Here is a 26,326-nt window from a genome sequence, read left to right as displayed (position 1 = left end):
TTTTTTGGCTTATATTTTATGTATGAGTGATCTACATGTATACCTGCAGGTCAGAAGAGGGCACCAGATCTCATTACAGATGATTGTGAGCTATCCTGTGGTTGCTGGTAATTGAACTCAGGACCTCTGGAAGAGCAGCCAGAGCTCTTAACCATTGAGCCATCTCTTCAGTCCCAAATACAGCATTTTTTTTTAAAAAAAGGACTAGAGAGATGGGACTGTAAGAATACTTAACTGCTTTTTCATGGGACCTGAATTCAGTTCCCAGCACCCACTTGGTGACTCACAACACACCTGGCTCCAGTTCTAGGGCACCTAGTGCCCTCTTCTTACCTCCATGGATACCAGACATACACATGGTTCACAGACATGTATGGAAGCAAACACTCATGCAGACAATAGAAGTCTTTTAAAGACAAGAATAAGAAACAGGACACTATCATTTCTGGCTGTTCTCAAGTCTTTTCAATGCCTCAAGTCCACAATGGGTGTGGGGAAACTACATTTATCCTAGTCTCTACTTGCTAATAACTCTTCTCCAAAGGCTATGTGTTGCAGGCTTGGTTCATATGTGATAGTAATGTTGGGAAGTAGTGGTACTTGAAGAAGGGAGGTTAGTAGAAATAAAGTCATTGGGAATATGCCCTTAAAGGGGCTCTTCCAGCCTACCTCCCCTTTTCTTGCTCTGTTAGGAGCATCATTGCTTGCTGTGGAACAATTCTTTGAATACTGTAAACATGTATTACTCTCATTGGTTGATAAAGAGCTGACTGGCCTATAGCTGGGCAGGAGAGACTGGGCAGGAGAGCCAACTAGAAAAAATCTAGGAAGAAGAAGGTGGAGTCAGAGAGGCAGCAAGTAGATGCATATAGAAGCAAGATGGGTATGACGTGCTGAGAAAAGGTACCAAGCCATGTGGCAAAGAGGAGATAAAAAATATGAGTTAATTTGAAAATAAGAGTTAGCTAGTAATTAGCCTGAGTTATTGGTTGGTCATTTATAATTAATATATTACCTCAGAGTCTTTATTTGGTAGTTGCCGGCAGGAATGAAGCTTCCACCTACAATTGCTTATGTACCATTCTCTGTATCATGATGTTTGGTCTTAGACCTGAAACAGTTAGGCCAAGTGACCATGAAACCTTTGAAACAGCTATGGAAAGTAAATCTTTTCTCTTTTAACTCCTGGCTGCCTTAGGAGTCTGAAGGGTTTGCTTTGTGACATATCTACCTAGGTTAGGTAAACTAGGTTGTGAATGGAGATGGCTTTTTAACTGGGATTGGACAAATATTGCTGAAAATGTAGACGTGTGTGTGTGTGTGTGTGTGTGTGTGTGTGTATGTGTGCGTAACTGTGTCCTGGTTCTTCTCTCTTGGAAAAAAAAGAATATTATTGCCGGGCGGCGGTGGCGCACGCCTTTAATCCCAGCACTCGGGAGGCAGAGGCAGGCGGATCTCTGTGAGTTCGAGACCAGCCTGGTCTACAAGAGCTAGCTCCAGGATAGGCTCCAAAGCTACAGAGAAACCCTGTCTCGAAAAACAAAAACAAAAACAAAAACAAAAAAAAAAAAAAAAAAAAAAAAAAAAGAATATTATTTATTTCTGACTTTATAGGAGCCTACAGTTAAGAGATTTTGGATGTTTTAAAGAGACATTGAAATTTTTTAAAGGTTGAAACTTTTGTAGACTTTAAAAGTTAGACCATGTTTCATGTTGTGATAGTAATATTAACATAAATTCTTAGGGGCAAGCCAGAAAGGAAAGGTTATAGTTTAACAGTAATGTGCTTGCGTGTTAGGTTGAAAGAGGTCACTTGTGCTGGTAGTCTTTTGTCAATTTGACAGAAGCTAAAGTCACCCCGGCACGAGGGAGCCTCAGCTGAGGAATTGCCTCTGTCAGGTCGGTCTGTAGGCGTGCCTATGACATGGCTTTTCCCTGGCTGGGGATGGTTATGGGAAAGTTCAGCTTACTTTACGGGTTGCCACTCTTAGGTAGGCGGTATGGTCTTGAGGAGGCAGGCCTAGTGGAAGAAAGTCAGTCACTTGGAATATTCCCTTGAAGGGAGCATTGACTTCCTGTGACTCTCCTTGTAATCCCATGAGGGAACAGTCCTCCACTGGCACATGTTGCTGCCGTGCACTCTACAGCAACAGGGCCAAGTGACCATGGAAACTGCGATTCAAAATAAATCTTTCCTCCTGAGAAGTTGATTAGCTCAGGAATTTATGAGAGTAGTGGAGAGGATAACGAACACGACAGTCAACCTTTCTTCCTTTCCAAAGTATTTTAGGAAAATAATTTAATTAAGATCTTTGAGTATGTTCTGAGAATCACTAATAACTCAAGCTCTTTAGCTAGAGAAATCTGTATTGTGACTGGTATTTTGAAGGTTGTTTATGTCTGTTCATTGGTAAGTTTTGAAAGAATTGCTCTTCACATGCAGTAAATATGTTGGTTAGCTATTTTTGCGCATGCATGTGCGTGTTGGGTGCATATATGTTTATGTGTGTGGGTAAACATGGTTGCATGCAATGTGAGGGTCCATGTTGACACTGGATATCTCTCTTAATCATATTGATGAATATTCATATTTGTGATAAAACTATTTCTAATAATTTTAAAATACAGAAGAATTCTTTTCATTGAGTACTGTTTAGGAAGTAGTATGACATTCAGTTGCCAAGATGAATTTAAATGGCAGCCTGGTGTGTGTGTGTGTGTGTGTGTGTGTGTGTGTGTGTGTGTGTGTGTGTGATATTCTAACAGTAATACTTACACAAAGGAGCAGATGATGAACTTGGATTGAGTTATTTGGAAACTATTGGACTGTGTGTGTGTCCCCGGGAATGGTATTTTAGACCAGTTAAGTTCTCATTTTGTAGGTTCATAGTTTCCTGGGTACACACTGTAGATCATTGGCACTGCTTATATGACTCCTCTCTCCCCCTCCCATGTTCATGTTCTTCTTTCCCTCACCCACCTTCTGCTTTTCAAACTTTTTCTTTTACATCATGTCAATACTCATAGTTAAATCCCCAACATTTTGGTCCTCACAATGCACCTGTAGGTGGAGTGGCACTGTGGTCTCCAGCAAGTCCTGGGAGTTTGGCTCTATCCCCTTCCACTTACATTAAAGCAGGGGAAAGCAATCCATGGATGAAGACGATTGCACGTTGCATGCTGGGGGCTGGTTGTGTTCATATGTTTGCCAAGTAATCTGACATAGAGGTTATTGCTCTATGACCATGGCAAAGTCCAGGAACAAAAAACATAGAATTGATTCTCCATGGCTAGCAATGAGCTCAGCATCTGCCCCTAAAGCACTGATGGACGGCTGCTGTCTGTAGTGATGGGGTGAGCAGGCCTGCTTTTCGTCCTGCCCAGCTCCCACTCGGCTAGCTTTACACCTGAAATAACAACGCACAAACTATTCTTTTAAACACTGCCTGGCCCATTAGTTCCAGCCTCTTATTGTCTAATTCTCACATCTTGATTAACCCATTTCTAATAATCTGTGTAGCACCACGAAGTGGTGTCTTAGTGGGAAAGATTCAGCTTGTCTGACCTTGTGGCTAGCTTCATGGCGACTGTCCCAGAGAGGAGAGGTATCTGCCTCACTCCCAGCATCCTGTTCTGTCTACTCCACCCACCTATGTTCTAACCTATCAGGCCAGTTTCTTTATTAATTAACCAAAGAAACAGCAGATAGAAACACTCCTACATCAACTGTCCTTTGTTTTCCACGCCAAGCCAGGAGGAACACTAGCTAGGTATCTGTCTTGATTTCTATTTAACTATGAGAGCTATCTTTATAAAAGTCTTTCTGCCACCACAGACTCTTTCTCAGCAGGGCAGAAGAATATGTACAGGGATTTGCCTGTGTCACACAGCAGGACCCTCTGATCTTGCGTGGGTGTCTGCTTCAAATACTGCCTCTCACTGCATCACCCGAAGCAGAAAATACAGGTGAAAACCGTTCAGCTCTCACTGTCTCACTTTTGGGCACATTCATTGCGTAGTTTGTTCTTGACAACTGCCCTAAATCGGGAATGTGGTATTTTGATTGAAGAGAAAATTCTAGGAGTGTTTTGGAAATAGCAAATGCTTTTATCATGGCTGTTGCAACGCTTGTCGTCTATGAAAGGGCTTGGGAAGCCTTGTGCTAAACTGTTTCATAGTGAATTTTGCCTCTGAGATGCTCAATAGGTAAATTGTGCCAAGGCTCCTTCCTTGGGACCTGTGCAGTGGTGGCAGAAAACAGACTCCCTTGCTACACACAAGCTGTGGCACATATGGGTGTGCACACACATTAGTAAATAAATATAATGTAATAGTGATCACCAACTGCTAATTTGATTTACAACCCCAAGTGCAGGGAGAGAAATAAATTTGTAATTTTATTGTAATCTTTAGAGTCATTGGATTTATATATTGATTGGACAACACGGGCCAAAGAACAGCAGTCTTTATTCTAACTTCAAAAACTGGCTTGCAGAGGAATATATTTATATGTTTATTCAATTTTCATTTTCATGTGCTATCGTACCTATTCTCAGAGTTCAGTGTGATAGTTGAGCCCACACATACAGCATGCAGTAATCTAATCCACCCTCCCCTTATTGACCTTCCCCAGACTCCTGTGATTTCTGTTCTGTATTCCAGTCAACTTCACAGGGTGTTTGTCTTTCTGTGTATGGCTTGCTTGTTGCCCTTGACATGACCTGTCCATCCAACTGCAGATGGCAGGGTTGCACTCTATTTCCAAATTCCCATTGTGGACACATGATGGCGTAAATCACAAACAATCCCACACCAGTTTGGAATTATGATTAATAGAATGGTTATTTATTTAAAGGGGAAAAAACTTACAGATCACCGTCCCAGACAACAGCCCTCTGCGCAATCAGGAAGGGATCCTAGTCGTCAGAAGCGGAGCCGGAAGCCAGAGAGCGAGCGGAGGGAAGTGGCCGCATTTTTAAAAAGAGAGACCACGCCCCAATGGGCTGGTATCTCAGTGGCTATTGGCTGAAGGAGCAGAAGGAGCTCCCACAACACCTCCCCCTTTTGTTTAAGTAAGAGAGTTCAAAACCTACTATGAAATTATATACAATAAGCACAAATATCCTATTCCAACTAGCTTAAGTCTTGTATAATAAATAACTTGGCCAAGTCATGAGAGGAAAGTAACTACATTTATATAGTCTTCAACCCTATCGAAGATCTGAGAAGGAAAATAATGTTACCTGAGTAATTAGGAAGTGCATTCAAACAACTTCTAAAACATGCAACAAATCACAGAGACAACTAGCTACCTGGACAATCACCCAAAGTCACGTTTGCAGCGTTGAAGCAACCAACTTTGGCTAAGGCCTAACATAACTGACATACCATTTTCAAAGGCAAGAAACTTTTCAGAACTATCTTACCCTGTCTTGGCAGGATATGACAGTCCTGTTTTATCCATTTATGGATGCTCTGTATCTGTCAGTGGTTGAGGTATGGGCATTTCTTTGCCCAAAGGCCAGTTCTGCCAAGAAGAAAGGCTCCACGTGGAGTGTCTTTGGTGCTCAACATTCTGCGCCAATCTGTAGAATGGAGCGGCGGGGCTGCGTCCCGCCACCCGGCCGCCAGCTAGCTTTACACCCAAAATAATTACACAGAAACTGTATTCTTTTAAACACTGCCTGGCCCATAGTTTCAGCCTCTTATTGGCTAATTCTCACATCTTCCTTTAACCCATATTTAGTAATCTGTATAGCACCACGAGGTGTGGCTTACCAGGAGAGATCTTAACCTGCGTCCATCTCGGAGAGGAGAAGCATGGAGACTGCATATGGCAACTGCCTGAAGCCTCTCCCCACTCCCTGCTACCCAGCATTCTGTTCTGTCTACTCCGCCTACCTAATTTTCTGTCACTTAAAGGGCCAAGGCAGTTTTCTTTATTAATTAACCAATGAAAGTAACATAGACAGATAACTCTCCTCCATCAGACACATGCCACATTTTCTGCATCCATCCATTCATGGGCGGGCATTGATGCCACACCTCAGCCACCATGGATAATGCACACATGGTAACTCTGTAACATACACGGGAACGTCCGCAGCTCTTTGGTCTGCTTCTTTTCCTTCATTTGGCTTGATATCCAGGAGTGATACAGACGGATCTTATCACTTTTCGATTGTGAGTTTTGTGAGGAGCCTCCAAGTTATTGCCCACCGTGACTGCACTAATACACATTCCTAACAGGGTTTATAGTTCTCCGTTCTCTACACTCTCACCAGCAATAATAATAATTATGGTTATTTTAATTGAAGCTATTTTAACTGAAGTCAAATCTCATAGTTTTCATTGACATTTCCCTGACAGCTAATGATATTGAACATTTCCCATTGTTGGTCATTTGTATATCTTCCCATGAGAACTACCTATTCAGGTCATATACCCCTTTAAAATGTTATTTTATTATTAAGTTTTTTGAACTCTTAATATTTTCTGAATATTAACCTTTGCTCAAAAGAGTGTTGAATTAGGATGGAGCCTGTGATCTTGTAAAAAAAATCGTGGGCTGGGTTGCAGAATGCTACAGATATCTCTAAAAATGACTTCACAATTGCCTTCCATATGTACATCTTATTAGTTTTTTGAAATTTTCTGTGAGTTACTAAAATTGTCTTTGGTAGCACTCCAATAGCTGAGGCTTTCTCTTAAATTATGTTGAAATTAACTCTTATATAAGCCTCACCTGCCATTACCCAAATACATTTTTCAGAACATTGAATACACAAACAAAAGTATTAAGTAAAGAGCCATGCCAAAGATGAGAGGGGCTTGCTCTGCTTTCTCTCGTTTTTAATTTGGTGAGATTGTTGATTCTGAGGGCTTTGTACTTCAGCACACTGGAATGTCTCCAGAGGAGGACGCCGGCTTTGCTGAAGTAAATACAGGGTTCTGTGCTGGCTAAGGCTTTTGGTTGGTCAAATGCAAAAAGAGTTGTAATATTGTAATATTTTATGGTGTGAAAAAATACTTTAAAGGGACTGATTTAAAATGGAAAAGGATTTATTTCTCTGTAACGAAATTAGGGTCACTTTTTCTTTTCTTTGATTGAGATATTCTATAGTGTTCAGGATAATAAAGATCACACTGTTATCCACGGAAGACACTATTAAGAAATTATAATTTATAGGAATGGTGAGACCACAAACAGTAGTAGAAAAGATTCTGAAATACTAAGTAATAGCAAGTTTTTTCAATTACCATTTTGTAAAATTTGAGGAGATTAGCACTGAGCGTGCCTTTTAATGACAACATGCTAGCTAATCATGTATTATTATTATTTTGAGACAGGGTTTCTCTGTGTAGCTTGGAGCCTGTTCTGGAACTCACTCTGTAGACCAAGCTGACTTTGAACTCACAGAGATCCTCCTGCCTCTGCCTCCCAAGTGCCGTACCTCTGGGTCGCTCGCTAATCTTTTTGTTGTGACTCTTGCATTTACACACATCTCTCCATTACTATTCTTCAGGTATTAATTCAGCATGACCTCACTTAGTCACCCACAGGGCTCAGTGGAAACCACCCCTGCAGTTAACTACGCTGGTTTATTTCTGTGGTGCAAACACTGGAGCGCTTTCTAGTAACTGGAGTTTGCATATTTACTCCTGTGTTTAAACTTGCAGTGTTGTGGGTTTAATTAATCGTCTGTTTGTTTTCTATTGTTGTGACCAACATCATTCCAGAAACAACCTGAGGAAGATAGAATTTAGTTCACCTTGAAGGTGACAGCACATCATCATGGCGGGAACTCAAGGCAGGAACCTGAAGCAGAGCCCCTCTCTTGCTTCCACTCAGCTAGTTTTCCTATACACCCTAGGGACTACTTGGCGCTGCCCACTTGCCCTCACTTCCTGGTTTTCCTGGCCCAGAAAAATTATATAGAATTAGAAGATTTTCAATTAAAAAATTGATACATCTTAGGGTACTTAGTATGTTCTTTATGACACATGTCATGATGAGGTCGTAGTATTCTGTGTTTGTGAAAATCCAGGAAATGAACTACGGACTTGGGTGGTGATGACTTCCTCTCCTACTGCATTCTTTTTCACTCTTTCTGTTTTTCTTTCCCCTTCCTTTGCTCCTCCCCGCTGTCTATCTTTCTCTTTTTAGCCATGATCTTGGTAATTGTTCAAGTTGGCCTCCAACTTATGTAGCCCAAGTTAGTCTTGAACTCAAGATTCTTGTCTCAGCCTTCTGGTAGTTGGAACTATAGATATGCCTACCATATCTTGATATAGCCACCTTGGTGAACGATTTAGATAGTGGGGGAAGATGGGGCCGGCACAGGATACTCCTTCTTTGCTTGCTGTGAACCCAAAACTGTAAAATTGAAAATAAATAGGAGAAACCAATAGAACCTAAGGTTTTCCATCTAGATGACTTTTGGTGAGGCTCAGAAGTTGGCTGGGAAGTCAGCATTTCATCAATGTGTTAGCTAGGGCAGCGGGAGCAGTGGTCTTTGCTTAGGAACAGCACATCCTCCTGCTGTGTGAGAAGAGCCAGCCAATAAGGACATGGCAGAGGAAAGAACCCAAGAATGTTATGAGAAATCTAAAGTACAGCTCTCATTGTCCTGTAGAGTTGTCCCTCCAGCCGCTCCAGTGGTCTCATGGACACAAATTTAGGCAACCAAGAATGGAAAATGTATATATATATATGTGTGTGTGTGTGTGTGTGTGTGTGTGTGTGTGTGTGTGTATGTCTGTACTAACATACGCAGACTTCTTTTTATTATTCCCTAAATAACACAATTATTTATGTAGATTTTTATTGCATTGAATATTATAAATCATCTGGTTTATAAAGTATGGGAGGAGGTGCATAGGACATATGTAAATACACTGTCATTTTGAACAGACATGTGAGACTATGCAGGTATTGGTGTCACCGGAAAGCTGGAGTGACCCCTGTGAATATCAGAAGGGTGACTGCATGGATCTGTACTGACTGAGGCTGAACCGCTCTGCATTCCTGCCTTCCCATAAAACTTGCTATGGCTTTCTCGTAGGGACGAATCTTGATTTTGTATCTCAAACTGGCTTTGGGACATTTTTATTTTAAAATTGAAGACACACATGCACACACACACACACACACACACACACATACTCTTTCTCTCTCTCACACACATGAATGTGTTTTATGAAAGGTTAGCTGTTCAGTCTACTTTTTGTTGAAAAGCTGAGGCAGAGCTGTGTGTGTGTGTTTTCCTAATACATATACCTGCCCCTTTGCTCTCGAAAACCTGCCAAGCTAACTCACTCTGGTCATCAAACTTAATGTCTAACCCTTTTTGATTTGATGATATTTTCAATTTGTCTAATTTCACTGAGTGCTGTCTTTTGGCTCTTGACACTGCAAGCCGTGTCATGAAACCAACATAAATAAGGAACAGTAGTGTGTAGACACCATCATGCTCCCATGTGACTGGGTTCTGCAGCCCCACTGCTCCTCATCTTGCCCATCTTTACTGGCCACAGACACAGTTATGTTTATTTAAGGACTTTCTCTTAGCTAATTTCCCATCTTCCAAGAGTTGTCTTGCCTGGCTGACACATCAAGGTGACAGGAAAGACCGACAGCTATGACGAAACCCGATGGACTATTTTGTTACTTTTCGGGATGAATATCAGTTAAATTCCTCTCTGCAAAGGTTTTTTTTTGGTTGTTTGTTTGTTTTTTAAATCACAAACTTGGGGTTACTTGTATCAATACCACCGAAGAGTACAGAATAAAACTAGTATGTGTTTGTTTAATAGGGAAATAAAAAGTTTAATATTTTGTGTCCATTTGTTTTACTTTTAGGGGGGATACTGAGATTTCTCTAGTTTCCTTTTTTAGAATATATTTTTCTTTCTTATTCCAGAATTCTGACATATGCATACATACATACATGCATACATACATACATACATGCATATATACATACACACACATACATACATACATACATATATACATACATTTCCGTCACACCTCCTCCCCAGGTCATTCTGCCAGCTGATTTCAGATCACCCTCCTCACTGTGTCCCTTCCTAACTCATGTCTTCTGTTTTTATCTGCATTAACCACCGAGTTCAATTAGTGCTGCCCATATGGTTATGGGTGTGGGACATCCCTGGCGCATGAGAAACCTACCAGGGTTCAGACCCCTGGAACAAACCGATTCTGCCTCTCCCAGCACCCACCAAATGCCAGCAGCTCCTCTGCTCTCAGTGGGGCCTCTCTTCCCTCCTCCGTGTTGGAATTTTGACTGGCTCTTTATTGTTATTGTTTTATTCTTACTGTTGCAGGTTTTGTTTTGTTTTTTGTTTGCTGTGTTAGGGAGCTGAACCTAGAGTCTCCTGCATGTTAAACGAATCCTCTCTCACTGGGATGCATCCGTCCAGGCTGTGGCCAATCATGTCTGTTGAAGACATAGCTTTACTTTCTTACTTAAAAACCTAATAACAATGGGGGAAATCAGTTACAAAAAAATCATTTTAAAGATCATTATTAAACAGTTAAAAAATGCAAAGGATTTTGGCCTGTCAAGAACTTCCAGAATGTTCAGTTTGGATAGACTAGAAACAAATACTTGAAGAGGCATTGGGAAGACAGAGGCAGCCATAGATCACAGAGGGAAGCAACGTGTTTGGGACAAGAGCTTTACACCCAGACACAGAAGTATTTCACGGAACATGAGAAAATAATAGATTATTATACTGGGAAAAGGAAAGACAAGGAGAAAGGAAGCCATAATTAATTTCTTAGGCACTCTCTGAATTTGTGGCTGACAGATCAGGATGCAAGAACAATCTACAGCGATATCATCTCTCAAAATAAAAACTTCAAGATAAAAAATAAACCATAAATCAGGGGTTATTTCTTGGGTAGTTATTATATACACCATAGTAAATACCTATTTCCCACAGTATTTAGCATTTGGTTGTGGAGGGTCCCATAGCTAATGGAGCCAGGAGAGCTGAGAGGAAGCAGCCCGGGTGTATGCAGCCCCTATTCAGCAACTGCACGTCAGCAGCAGTGGAAGGTGGGTGAAAGCAGTGGAAGACTGGCCTTCCTTTAGCGTCACGTGTGTTCACTCACGCTCTCTGATTTAGAGCATGGGAATAACTGGCCAGAATGATTTTTAAAAGTAAAAATTTTTTTGAAGGGTTTCATTTTTATCTTGGTTAATAACCCTTTGAAAAGACAAGCTTCACAGCAGCCGAAGGCCACACTTCCCTGTTTTCTTGCATTGTTCTGAAGCTTTTCATTGTTGCCTGCAATTCTGTTTGTAGAGCAGTGGGCGCTTCTGTGCCAGTGTGTCTGCCTCTACAATATTTCGGATCCCAGCAGGAACCTTAAAATAAAGTTACTTTTTGTTCCCTTAAAAACATTTTTTTCAGGCCGGGCAGTGGTGGCTCACACCTTTAATCCCAGCACTCAGGAGGCAGAAAAAAAATAATTTTCATAATCAAGAAAATTTTTAAAGTCCTTTTCTAAAACTTTATCTTTAGAAATGTAAAATATAATTTTTCTGGGTATTGTGGGGTACACTTATGATCCCAGCAGTTATAAAATAAAGGAAGGAGAATCACAAGTTTAAGGCTTTCTTGGGTCATACAGTAAGATTCTTTTTTTCTTTTCAAGACAGGTTTCTTTTCTGACAGTCCTAGCTGTCCTGGTACTCACTTTGTAGACCAGGGTGGCCTTGGACTTAGAAAGAGTTGTCTGTCTCTCCTGCCAGCTGCTGGGTTTAAAGGTGTGCACCACCATTGCCTGGCAGGATTCTGTCCTTAAAAATAACAAATATTCGAACATTTTTAGTTTCCAAAACACCAAAATTATGTCTGAACTTCTTATAGTACAATGATGTATACTAAGGTGTTTCCTTTTTAATACATTTTTGGATAAATTGATTTAAATTACAAATGCTTATTTACACGACTATTTAGATATCTGTCCTCTATTAAGGTCCCGGATAGCAGGCTCTTTACACAATGTTTGGGTGCACTTGAACTAACTAGACACCATTAGACCTCGTGATTCGCTGTGGCTGGAAAAAAGCCCATCACTTATTTCTCAAGCCAATAGCTAATTCATAGCTTCTGGTGTGGGGTCTGCAGCGGTCTAAGTGTCTGGAGGGAGACTCTTTGCATTGAACCTCCTGGATACTGGAAAGTTGCTGTGGCTGTTGGACAGGGACTAAATCCTTCAGGAATAGTCCAGTTCTAAGTCCCTAGGTCTTATATACTCATTTAATTTCATGGATTTTGGAAGCTGGGTGATGGAAAAGAGTTGATGCCATTTATCCCAAACGAGCTGCTTGAAGAAAAGGTTTAAGCGCCCTGGACAAGTTGAGCAGGATGTTCAGGTGAAGATGTGCTCAAGGCAAGTACAAACTGTGGACCTGTATTCACTTGGAAACAAGCAGGGCTGTGGGGATAAAGGAAATGAACAACTGATAAGCCGTCTAGCAATCGATGATTCTCATTGATTCGGTTCATGAATCTTTAACAGGCTCCTGGTGGTAGATAATGACATCCTCACTTTTATAGATTCTGAGATGCAGGAGGCTAATCTGCTGCAAGTATCACTGTAACAACGTATGACTATCTGGGACCCCAACTCAGACCCTGCTTCGCTTGTCTGTAAGCTCTACCGTAGATCTGTGGGAGAATTTGAGAAGACAAGGTAGACAGAAAAACAAACAAACAAACACCTTACAAGGTAGGATGAAGATTCAGAAAGAGATAACTGGGTTTGCTGATGAAAAGAAAGACTAGTTCCCAGTGGGAGCTGAGAGACCGTGGAGGCTAAGGAAGCTAAGGCAGTGTGTGAAGACTCACTGTTTTCTATGGTGCTAGGGATAGAACCCAGGACCTTTGCCCGCTAGACAAAAGTTCTACCATTAAGCCGTATCTTCAGGGCTTACTTTTTATGAGATTGGCATTTAAAGGAAAAAGTCAAGAAAACGAAATTTGAGGATTAAGGTCTTCCCTGAAACAGGCCCTCATGTGATTGGTGGTTGTTGATTCAGGCATGCTTGTTAGAGTGTGCTCCCCCAGTGTTTGAATCTGATGAACCAATAGCCTGGATGCTTGTTCTTCCCCTCTACTTGCTGGGATACTTACAAATGATCATGGTAATCCAGCCTTATTATGCGTCCTGCCAAATATGCTTCATTATGTAACCGGGCAAGGTGTACCTTGTCTGTTACATAAGAACAGGTTTTGCTGTCATTTCTCCAGCTGGGTTGGTGACCACTCTTTTGCTTGTGTGTGTGTGTGTGTGTGTGTGTGTGTGTGTGTGTGTGTGTGGGTGTGGGTGTGTGTGATGCCTGGGGTGGTGAAGGTATTGCAAAGAGCATTACTTGACTGGCTTTCCATTTTTTGACCCAGACTTCAGAGATTTTGGAGAACTAAAGTTCATTCTAAACACATTAGTATCATAAGAACCAACTCTATTATATTTAAGGGTTGGAAGTGTTTAGAGTATTATCCAAAATAAATGAAATATAAGACACTGATTTATGTAGGTCAATTCCTCATAGAAAAGGAGGTGTTGTTGGAGACCAGCCTCACTAAAAATACCTCTTGTCAGAGTAAGGGTGCAGGGATTTAGAAATATAGTAAAGTATATGAAGACGCGAATAACAATAATAAAAAAGAGAAACATATAGGATAGTATCGGGAAAGAATTTTTCAGTAGGTACTGAAAATTCGACCTCCTTTAATTTCCAACTGCTTAAAATACCCTTGACCCCAAAAGGTAGGGGTAAGACAAAAGACTGCATTAACATGACACCAGGAAGTGAACGTAGCAATTGGAGGTCACAGGCTACATTCACAGTTAAAACACTCCTGGAACAAACAAGTCATCAAGTCACTCTCACGCCCTAGAGACAAACCACTCCATGGGTGGATCCAAGTTATTTCCATAAAGGGAACTGGAACTTAGTTGTTTCCTTAGACTTTTGTTTGAGGTAGGAACAGATCTACCTCTCTATTCCTAAAGCACAAGGTCTGGCTATTAGCCACGCCTGTTGACTGTAACCCTGGGAGAGCCGACCTCTCTGATTTACAGCTAGGTGGGACCTTTGTCTATGGTTGGAGCACAATAACCTTGAAGGAACTAGCAACAAGTCCCAACTCTCTGACCTTTGGTCAATGTGGAAATAGGCCTTTTTGGGCCTCCACAGGGTATAAATTATTTTATTTCTGCTATGCATTCACTATTTTATCTTTTTATTTTGGGATTACAGTGCAGATAACTTAGAAGTGACTATCATTATTTTTTTATCATGAATAAAAATATTTTTAGCTAAATATTACTAAAGCCCCAAAATACTTAACTGGTGAATATTCATGCTAAGAGTGGATAGCATACTAAATAAGCATATATTAATATGGCTGGGATTATTTTACGTAGCAATTTTTTGAGACCCACGAGAGATTGGGTCTGTTTTCCTAATGGACATCAAAATCCATGGCTACATTAGTTCCTTATATAGAGTCATGTCATGTTCACATGGAGGCCATGTGCATCTCCCACAGACTAAGTCATTTCAGGGCTATTTATAATGCCCAGTAGAGTGTAAATGTTGTGTGATTTTGTGCTTTTAAAGTGACTGGGGAATAAACACAAGAATAAAATCCTTACATGTTCATCACGGAGGGATTCTTTTCCAATTATTTTCGTATTTAGTCACTGGCATCTTCCAACAGGACCCTTAGATGCAGAAGGATGGATGTGTTACAAAGATGCCCATCAGTACACGATAGAATGTCATTGTCATTCTGTGACCTCTATGAACTGAAATAGATTTGGGAAACAATTTATGCTAAGCGTCCTCCCTGGGGACTAGTATGAAGCATGCACTTGAAGGCGCACTTCTTTGCTGTTATTTTGTTTCCTTGAGACAGGGTCTCTCTGTGTAGCTCTGTCATACTGGAACTTGCCCTGTAGACCAGGCTGGCCTCAAACTCACAGAGATCTTCCTGTCTCTGCCTTCTGAGTGCTGGGATTGATGGTGTGCATGCACTGCCAGGCCCTGAGTGCTGCACTCCTTGTCTTTCGCCAGCTGATGGTGTGCATGCACCGCCTGGCCCTGTGTGATGTACATGTCTTTCGCCAGCTGATGGTGTGCATGCACCGCCTGGCCCTGTGTGATGTACATGTCTTTTGCCAGCTGATGGTGTGCATGCACCGCCTGGCCCTGTGTGATGTTCATGTCTTTTGCCAGCTGATGGTGTGCATGCACCGCCTGGCCCTGTGTGATGTACATGTCTTTCGCCAGCTGATGGTGTGCATGAGCTGCCTGGCCCTGTATGATGTACATGTCTTTCGCCAGTGGGAAGACTTAGGAGTTGACACTCAGATTTGCCTCAGAGTCTGTGGCGTGTGCAGGTGGAATTAACTGCTATGCACATTAGAGTTTTTCCTGTAGGTAATTTATAGGTCACTGACAGCCCCACCCTCCTCTTTTAAGTCACATGAAAGTTATTCCCAATGCTATAACATTCCTTTGGGTTACCCTAGTTCTCAGTAAATGTGTGTGTATGTGTATGTATGTGTGAGTGTGTCTATGCATATGTATATATGCATAAATTAATATAGTACCACTGTACTAATAATATTTAAGTAGCATATGCATTGCCATAGCATATTATATATACATGATAAGTCAAATATACGTTAATTTAACCTTTATCGCTACATATATTTTTATACCATATATATAGAATTTCTCCATGTGTCAGTTTCTTTTTTTGAACAATATTATTAATGTATAAGAGTAAAGCCATTAGAACAATGCCTGGCCCAGACTTAGTCCAAAGTTAAAGCAATATTATTTATTACCTAGAAGGGAAAATGGAATGAGTCATTTTCAATGACATCATCAGCTAAGAGTGGCAGTCAAGTGCTGGGGTTCGGTGGGATGAATGCCAGTACAGGAATGCTGATCGGTGCAGGGAAGAAAAAGCTGGGAAGCGGTGGGTGGCTGATGCAGGGGGATTCCTAGGATGCAGGGGGTCTCCTAGGGTAAGGCCAGGAGAGGGAGGAACAATCTACAGCTTTCTCTCCAGCGAATCACCCGTCCTTGGCAAACCTTCAAGCCCAAGCCCAAGCTTGCGCAGCCTCAGAAGGGTGCTATTTTCTGCCACTCAAGACTCTGGGTGCTCTCCTTTTTTGCCACATTCTCAATCCATATCCACATTTGGCAAAAATGCCCTTTTTACCTCTTCAAATACAGGGACAGATACTTTTTCAAACCAATCTCTCTAATCAAAGCATCGTAATGCCTCCTCCAGATATATATTTAGCAATGTTGCCATGGCCACTGTTTTCGGTTTGGGTGTCTGTCATCTGGCCACTGCAGCTTGGCAGAGTGTGCTGGGAACATTCCATCAGCCTCGTCATGCCAGGTCTGGACCATCACAAAAGATCCAAACCAGGTGGCTGAACGAGCTGCCGCATCGGTGCTATCAGTATTGTTTGGATTTCACTCTGTCATGTGACTGAGCCTCCAGAGATTCCATCTGAGTTTTTGGTAAGGGAGGGCTACAAGTCACCCTACATAGCCACTTCAGGTCCCGATGTTACTTTCCCTTGACGTGATCGCTCCTGAAGGAACTGATGATCCCATGACTCCAAAGGCTTTTCTCTGCTACACCTCACAAAAGCAATTCTGCCCAAACACACGTTCAAATGGATTTGCTCTGAGATCCCGAAGTCACTGACAGCTTCTTCTCCCTGGAATTCATTCCCTGTTGTCTTAACCCTTGTTTTTACTCTTGACTTGAAAGGGTCTTTGCTGTTATTTAATTTCTGAAGGCTTCTGAAGTTCAACCTGTTTACCAGAAAATTTCCTAATACTTTATAGTTATGGGAAGAGTTTACTTCCATCATGAGTAGGGTTAGTCTGAACAAGAAGAGACTGTACTAGGTCAGGACGTTCCAGTGCTCTTTAGCTTTTGAGAATTCCCATGCAATAACTTTCCCTAACACTGTGAGCCGGGTCACTCTGCAGACAGGCTCACGATAATGCTTTCTAGGCAGCTGGCCACATTGTTTCTTGAAATTTACAGTGCATTGCCTAGCAACTGTCAAGAGAGGATGTGCAAAGAAAATTCCCAAAGTACTGCGATTGCAAGTATGCACCATCACAATGAGACTTTCTGTGCTCTCTTGTGTGTGTTCATATATGTTCGTATGTTCAGGTGCACATGTGTGCATATTTGTATGAAGGCAAAAAGATAACCTTTGCTGGCATTTCTCAGGCATTAATCACTTTTTCTGAGGCAGGTTCTCTCAGTGACCTATAAATGGCCAAGTAGGCGAGCAAACTCCAGGGACCATCCTGGCTCTGCCTCTCCAGCCCCGGGCTTACAAAAACACATGCGCCATGCTTCCATTTTCTTTACATAGGTTATGGCACTCAAACTCAAGTTCTCATGCTTGCTTTGCAAGCGTTTTATTTATTGAGCTATCTTCGCACCCCTCAGTGTGCTGTTATACATAATAGGTCTTCAGGTTTCTCAACTCTCCGATTCCAGGAAAATGAAATCCATTTGCTTACCTCTGCATGCTTAGCTATTCAAGTAAGAGTCCTGGGTTAGAAAGTGAATGATTTAGACAGTAATAGAGTCAAAACAACCATCAAGTATATATAAAAAAACAAGTTTACTTTTTAATTATATCATATATGCTCATTGACATTGCTTTGTGCTTTTGCTTGTATTAAACTTTATTTTAAGACTCTTGACTGAATACATGTACTTTCAATAGGTAGCTACTAAGTGTCTTCCATCTGCATATCGCCATGTGAAATACTTTAGATCTCAGGATATTGATCTAGTGGTGCCACTTGGCCAAAAGACAAACTGATAATCATAACTAGAAAAACAATAGTCAAGTGCTGTGTTTCTCTCTTAGGAACTAATTTGTCCTTAAAACAGAATGAAAAAGAGACAAAATAGCAGTGGAGTTTTGACCATGTTGGAAGGAACCTCTACACATAGAAAACTGGAGGCCCACTGTTCTTTATAATTCCACATATGGCTGAACACAGCCCAATTTTTCTTTAAAAATTTATCATAGTGTGTGTGTGTGTGTGTGTGTGTGTGTGTGTACATGTGTGGATATCAGATGACAATGTTCAGAAGCCAGTTATCTCCTTCTGCCCATGGGTCCTAGAAATGGAACTCGGGGTACCAGACTCCTCAGTGAGAGCCTTTACTCACTGAGCATCTCCTAGCCCCATGTTACCATTTTTAGTGATGCTTAGGAGTTAAGGGAAGATTCAGTAGATGTATCCACCCTTATACATATGCAAGTATCCATTTTGCTCCTTTAGAAACAGCATCCTGTTGTTTACACCAACCTAGAAGATTAGCTTTTCCAGTTCCACAGGCTTAGTCTAACTTCAAGAGGATGCATGCAGATAGCATATCTATCGGTTTGGCAGAAAGATGAAGCAAGAACATGGTAGGCAACACCCTTTATGCAGTCACACCTCTTCTAAAAGATGAGACGAATGACTTTTCAAATCTTCTATTCTTTGAATGATTACTTATTATTTTACTGTTTTTGAAACAGGTTTTCATTGTTTCCTGCTGGCCTGGAATCTACTATATAGACCACGGTGGCCTCTGTCTTCTGATTTCTGTGATTAAAAGCTTGTAACACTATACCCGATCCCATTATTTTCTGAGAAAGAAAATAATCAAAGATGACAAAGGACCCCCAACCTATTGCCATTATACAAAGGCTGCATGCCTTTGAGTGGCTACGGGACCTGCGATGGGGAGTGTAAACTGTCAGCTTGGCAGAATCTAGAATGACCTGGAAGACTGGCCTCTGCCTTGTGTAGGGGATTGGTTATGTTGGATGAATGGAAAGAGCCACTCGCTGTCAGTGGCATCATTTCCTGGACCAGAAATCCTGGACTGTAGAAGAGTGGAGAAAGCAAGCTGAGCACTAGGGGACACTCATTATTGCCCTCTGTTCCCAATTATGGAAACAATGCAACCAGCTCCCTCAAGTTCCTGCCACTCTAACTTCTCTGCTGTGATGGACTCTGACCGGGAGTGATCCAAAATTAACTCTTCCCCATTAAGCTGCCTTATCCGGGATACCTTATCACAGAAATAGAAAGACAATCAGATAGACTCTCTAGATATAAAAAGCACCTAGCAATAATTATCCCTTGAACCATTAGATGTCACAAGGAACCCGTGTCAAGGTCACTTTAACCTTGAAGCAAGAGGGAGCACAGCAGACCCTCCATTTCTCTTCTGTAGCCCCAACTTTTGGGAGGTAGCTCAGGAACCCGGAGGGAAAGCACACCCTAGGAAAAGAAAGACTACTATGCATGAGTGTCCCTTCCCAAACTCACTATGAGCCATAGTTTTTCATGTGACAGTTTGCAGAGGCGAGGAGCAAGGGCTATAACTTTAACATGGCGTCTCTCCAGCAGACAGGAAGCTTGACTCCTAGCTGCAGCAGTGTTGGGAAGTGGGGACCAGGAAGAGGCATCTAGGTCTTGGGCTGAGCTCCCATGACTGGAGTAATGCCTTTCTGGAGTGACTCCTCCCGCCCCAGGGGTTGATTGGTTACCCCCAGAGTGGGTGGTATAAGGCAGGTCTGTCTTCTGCATATACCCACTTGCTCGTTCATTTTCTGCCATGCCTCAAGGCTGTTAGATGCCTTGCTCAGAGATGGAGTTGAAGTTGATGGCTTCTCTGTTTCCATATTACCCACCCCCAGGTATTCTGTTAGAGTAACATAGTTTCCACAGACAAGAGATACATTAGGTCATGAGGGTAGATTAATGATGTTCTCACAAGAGTGAGCTAGCTAGCACAAGAACAGGTAGTTAGTTACAAACTGATTGCAGCCCCTTACAGTTTTTTCTTCTGTGGATATGATGGTCAGTCTTGATAGCCAATTTGATAAGAATAAGAAACATGGAGGAGATTAGTGACTTCCCTTCTGGGTGTGTCTGTGAAGATGTCTCCGTAGCTAATTAACTCATGGGACAGTAACTGGTGGATTGCCTGTAATTGAGTAACACCATCCTATAGACTTGGGAAAAAAAGAGAAAGAAGGCAGAATACAACACAAGGCTTTCTCTACTGTTTGGCTACCTGTTGTACCACATCCTAGCTGACAGGCGGACCGAAAGTTCATTGACCATGATCCAAAGCCAATCCTTCCTCTTTAGCATTCGTTTAGTGCTTGGTCACGGTGACAAAAGAACTGACTAATAACAAAACCTACTTGCCATCTTGTGCTCCCCTGTGCCAGTGGATAGGCACTCACAGACCAGAGCTGGAAGAGGAACATCCCTTCTTTACACATTTCCTAGTGTAGGTGTCTTGTTAGGGTTTCCATTGCTGTGACAAAGCACCACGACAAAAAGCAACTTGGGGGAGTAAAGGGCTTATTTCATCTTCACTCTTAAGTTATTCTTTATCATGGAAAAAAATCAGGACAGGAACTCAAGGTAGGAACCTGGGGGCAGGACCTGAAGCAGAGGCCATGGAGGAATGATGCCTGTTGGTTTGTTCCTCATGACTTGCTTAGACCTTCTTTATATTATCCAGAACTGCCTGCCCCAGGTGGGGAGTGGGGCACTGCCCCCAGTGAGACTGGCCTTCCCACATCAATCATTAATTAAAAGAAAGTCCAACAGCTTTGCCTATAGGCCAGTCTTGTGGAGGAATTTTCTCAATTGAGAGTTATTCCCGAATGACTCTAGCTTGTCAAGTTAACAAAAGCCAAACAAAAATTAGGTGTCTTAGTTGCTTGTCTTGTTGCTGTGACTGAAACCCAGCTAGAAGCAACTTAAGGTAGGAGGGACTTATTTTGGCTCACAGTTTGAGGTGACATAGTCCACCATGGCACCAGGAACTTGAGGTAGCAGTCACGTTGTATCTTTAATCAGGCAGCAGAGCATGATGAAAGTTAGTGCTTAGCTCCCTTTCTTCTTTTTATTCAGCCAGGGCCTCGGCCCACGGGTTGGTACCACCCACATGTAGGGTGGGTCTTCCTTAACTAATGCAGTCTAGAAACTCCCTCCTAGACATGTTCAGAGGTTTGTTTGCTTAGTGAATATAAATCCTATTAAATTGACAATCCATATTAGCCACCTCATTGGGCTATGCTGTTACAGCAATAACAACACAGACCAAGACAAAGACAGAAAGCTAGATACCTATCACTATGTTCTGTAGCATTTGATATTTCTCACAGTGACCAGGGCCCACAGCCAAGAGCAATGAAAATGTCACACTTTTCCGCATGGTTAAATTGACTAAAAGAGTTGAGACATTACCATATTTCCTAGAATTGAATTTGTGATTTTTATAATTCTAAACTCTATCAATGAATGAACAATTTATTTAAAAACATGTAGTCACCAAAAAAAATAAAAAAAATAGAAAAACCGGGCGTGATGGCACATGTCTTTAATCCCAACACTTGAGAGACAGAGACAGGTAGATTTCTGTGAATTTGAGGCCAGACTGATCTAGAGAGTGAGTTCCAGAATAACCAGGATTATTACATAGTAAAATCCTGTCTCAGAATACCCAAAGCCTACCGAACAAACAAACAAAAACAAAGCAAAACACAAAACTACTTAAGAGTCTCCCAAATGATTGGATTAAAGAGACAGGCAATTAAGAAATGGTTCCTGGGCCCATGGCAGTGACTCCACAAATAAAGGCAATGTTTAAGCCTGATGACAGACTGTGACCTCTGGGGCCCACCTGTCGGAAGGAAAGAACCAACTTTTTAAAGTTATTCTTTGACTTTCACACATACAATGTCACATAAACATAAATGAACAGGCAATTAATAAGCGGTTCCTGCCAGGCTTGGTGGTACAGGCCTGGCATCCTGCAGGAAGCTGACGCAGGAGGATCAATATCAAGAGTTAAAGGTCAAGTTGGGCCACTCTTCCTCAAAACCCTTAGACTTGGTAGTGTAGTTTAGTGGTAGAATCCTAGAATTCACAACAGTTTGGTTAAATCCCCAGAGAAAAGGAAGGAAAGGAAAAGGAAGGAGAGAAGAAAGGAAGTCAGTCCTTCTCCGGAGGAAGTCACCTGCTGGTGTAGGAGGAAAAGGGCCAGTGTTGTTCACTGCACTATGATGAGGATGATGTGGCCAAAGAAAGGTACACACCCAACTAGTGAGCAGGGAGAAGAGGGTCAAGCAGGGGTTTCTGGAGGAAGTGACTTCTAATCCAAGTAATAAGGATTCATACATGTGTTTAATAAGTGAATCTTTTTAACCCCGAGAGAAAAACTTAGGTATCCCTTGCTTAGGGACAGGGAAAACACGACTATTTCTTGATGTATATTATGCCATTGATTTTTCTGGTTTTCCTTATCTCAGCGACTTGGTTGTATTATACTGTGACTTAGCTTGGTAAAAGCACTATGCTTATCTTATACAGTGTTATGTTCACAAATAAAGGTATTTCATTTTCTGAATGATTTAGAAGTTATGTATCACAATTGACACCTGGAGTATGACCACTCTATCACCCACCGCTGGACCAGGGATGTCCTGCCAGGAATAGATACCATTGAGGGATGCCAATGAATTTTCCTATTCAATTCCAGGCAGCAAACATATCAACTGGGGAAGACTTATACCCACCACCCTCATGATTAGCATAAATCTTTGACTATTTCTTTGGAGTCTGGTGACCAGAGGAATTCAGACAGTACACTGAGGTTAGGAAGGGTGTCTTTAGGCTGCAAACAGTCAACAGGAGGCTCTCTAAGAGTCTCCAGAGATGGTGGGTTCTTGATCTTCATTCATTAAATTAGCAATTACTTATACTTGGAAAATTCTGCCTTTTGACATCAAAAGGAAATAATTCATTTTAACATGGACCCATTGAGTATCCATTCTTGGGAGTCGGTTTGATAATTTTTTAGTTTACAATAATGAGAGACATTTCTGGCTATCAGTGAACCTGGACTGCTCAATAGGTGTGTGCAGTGCAGAGAGTGGATCTGTATAATGTATGCACGGTTACAGCTCAGCTCTGGAATCTTATTGTCAATCCACTGGCTATGCTGAAAAAATGAAAAGGTCAGTCAGACCTTGTTTCTCTAGTTTAGATCTACCCAGAGATTTTGCCCTTCTGTAACACTGCTTGTATGCCACCCCTCCAGATTCCAGTCATATCCAGTAAAGCCTGGCAATCCACCTCATGCTTTGTGGAGTCGCCTAGCTGCTTGCAGCACAAATGAAGATGCACACCGTTCCATCTCTAAAACACCTCTGTCCTCAGAACCACGACCCCAGTTCTGCTTGCTGCTTCCTCACTGCCAGCATCCACATCTCCCCAAAGTAGTCTCGGTCTTTAATCTCATCTTTCATCTGTCGAGATCACTTACGAATGTCCTGCTATTCTTAAACTTCTGTGGATTCCAGCAGGATGTCGCTAAAATAAAAAGCAGAAATATCTCTCAGAGGGGTTACATTCTGGACAGTTTAAACTCCTGACTGCACACTGCACAAAGGGAGTCAGCCTGCTAGAAGGGCTGAAGGTGGCAGTAGAGGAACAAGCTTGTTTGCTGGTCTTGGTGTAAAGAGCTGCCAGCAGGCATCAGTCAATTTCCCTTATACATTTTCTGTTTCTTGTGCTTGTTCTTCTCTTTATCCCCTTCCAACTCAGCCTTTGATGTTTTCCTCTCTGAGTCTCTTATCATCTAAATTCCTCTTGAGTGCTTTGTGCGTCATTATGTCATTTCTAGTTTTTCCCCCTTTTAAGAGCTAATAACCATGCCACTCTTCCACTTACTTAAGCTTTACCCAAATAAAAAGGATCTGAGAACTAATTCAAAAAAGGTCATTCTTGGTCATTTTTTTTAAAATACAAAATTCATAGAAATAGATAAGCAAAATTAACAAAGATGTGATCTTACACAATGGCCAACAGAATTTTTAGCAAATGGTTATTTTATTTATTGTTTTTTTCATGATAAGGTTTCTCTGTGTACCTTTGGAGCTTGTCCTGGCCCTTGCTCTATAGACCAGGATGGCCTTGAACTCACAAAGATCTGCTTGCCTCTGCCTCCCAAGTGCTAGGATTAAAGGTGTGTGCCACCAATGCGCAGCTAAATTATTATTATTTTTTTGTGATTGACTAATTTTTTTTTAAAAAAAACATCTTATTTACAGGAGTTGTCCAGTCATCTGATGCATTTTTTTTAAAATAAACTTTTCTTGGAACACAGCCATGGTCATTCTTTACACTTTGGTTAGCATCTTTTTGTACTTTAGTGGCCACTTTGGCTACCTGGGTGGTTGATTCAAATTATGCAGAGGCCAAATTATTCTGTACTACTAAGTAGTTGAAATTCCTCAGTGGCTTACTTCTAAGGGTTATTGTCCATTCATTACATGATCTTTGAGAGTCAGTTTTCATAAGTAGTCTCCCTCTGGAATGTTGTCAATTTAGGAAAGAAGTAAAAGAGATAATAGAACCACCACATCACTGGCTTTTAAAACACTTATTTGGAATTGGCTTTGTGGGTAAGTTCACTGGTTGCTCTTCCAGGGGACAAAGGTATGATTCCTAGTACCCACATGATAGCTCATAACTGTCTATAACTCCAGCTCCAGGGAAAATCAGATGCCCTCTTCTGGCCTCCACAGGTACTGCACACATGTGATGTACATATATACATGTAAGCAAAACACCCATGCACATAAAAATAAATAAACCATTTAAAAAGCCCAAATTTCCTTTGAGGTAGCATATGTCTCTTTAAAACATGTTTCATTGGGCAAGTAAGTTGCAAGGAAAGATGCAGAGATTTCTGGGAGGGTGGAGCTTGACTGGAATGGTTTAGGAAAACAAACAGACCAAAAAGAAATATGTTACATTACTGTGCCTATGCATTTTTTAAAAAGTATTCACTACCAGGTAGATCAGCTAATTTTCCTCTTTCCTCACCAGAGTTTGTTGAACAATATGTGCCCCAACCACAAGTTCAGTGTGGCAATTCTGAGGATGAAAAGGGTCCCTGGAGAGACTACCACTCCTTCACCATCTCTGCCTCATCATACAGTCTCCAATTCACCAATTTTCCTGATGCCACCCCTTCACCATCCCTGTCCCACCACAGTCTCCAGTTCACCAATTGCCATGATGCCACCCCTTCACCATCCCTGCCCCTCCCACAGTCTCTGGGTGCTAGTTCACCAATTGCTCTGAAAGCCTCAGAATCAAGCTCACCTGTTGCTGCATCCTTCATTTCACAGATGGAGTGCCTGGGAGGGGGGTTGAGTGTTGGCAGACCATTGGTGGGTGCTTTCAACTTCACTAGTGGCTGAGACAAGAGAATGCAGCCGAGCCAAGTATAGTACCAGTAGGACTATCAATAGATCCTGCATTGCTAGGAAGAGTCCTGGGGTTTTGAAGATGCTTCTGAGTGGTTTCCAGGGAGTTTGACTGAGGAGAGAGGTGGTCATAGTGACGAGCCACTGGTCAGGCTGGGGTAGAAGGGTTTGTCCATTAAGTATTAGTAAGATGGCTCCTTCAGTTACAGTCACTGGAGAGGGCCTCAGTTCAGAGCTGTCAGTACTACCAACTCACAGAGTGCTCCAGGGTGAGGGATCTGGGCTGAGCACCCCAGTATCTACAACGCCTTTCCTATTTCAGGTATGCTGGAAGTGCAGGACTCAGGGCACCCAGGTATCCTCATCTAGCTCATTTGTATTGAGCTAGAGAGTGGTCCTCCCCTTTCTTAGTCTCATAATGGTCTTTAGCTGTCATCCTTTACCATCTTACTCAGTTGTCTTGGGTTTTACCTCCAGCAATTCTTTGACAACACTGAAGCCTTGAAGGCTGCCTTCCCTCTGACCTTTGTGATCCATTACACATACATCAATTGCAATGTCCCCCCACCACCCAGCCGAATTCGCTTAGTAAAAAGTTCACCTCTTTCTCCACAGTAGCCACTTGTTGGTTCCTGGCTGCTCAGCCCTGAAATAATCACACAGAAACTATATTATTTAAAACACTGCTTGGCCCATTAGCTCTAGCTTCTTATTGGCCAACACTTATATCTTAATTTAACCCATTTCTAGTAATCTGTGTATTGCAATGGGCTGTGGCTTACTGGGTAAAATTCTCAGCATCTATCTCTGGTGGGGCTACATGGCTTCTCTTCTGACTCAGCCTTTCTTTCTCCCAGCATTCAGCTTGGTTTTCCTACCTAGCTAATTTCTCCCCTGCTATAGGTCCAAAGCATT

General features: G+C 41.8%; 1 long non-coding RNA gene across 2 annotated transcripts in view; it reads left to right on the top strand.

Annotated features, from left to right (window-relative positions):
• Window positions 1–1,826: 1,826 nt before the first annotated feature.
• LOC119816155 overlaps window positions 1,827–26,326 on the top strand; it is a 129,414-nt gene continuing 104,914 nt past the window's right edge. The window contains exon 1 of one of the 2 annotated variants that reach the window (XR_005285689.2): window positions 1,827–1,899. This is a non-coding gene — a long non-coding RNA (uncharacterized LOC119816155). The remainder of the gene's footprint in view (window positions 1,900–26,326) is intronic. The other variant, XR_005285688.2, reaches the window with a different exon arrangement.

Source organism: Arvicola amphibius, chromosome 6, assembly GCF_903992535.2.
Source record: "Arvicola amphibius chromosome 6, mArvAmp1.2, whole genome shotgun sequence".
Taxonomy (NCBI): Eukaryota; Metazoa; Chordata; class Mammalia; order Rodentia; family Cricetidae; genus Arvicola; species Arvicola amphibius.
Note: the sequence above shows the minus strand (reverse complement) of the source record. Positions and strands in the feature narration are given on the sequence as shown.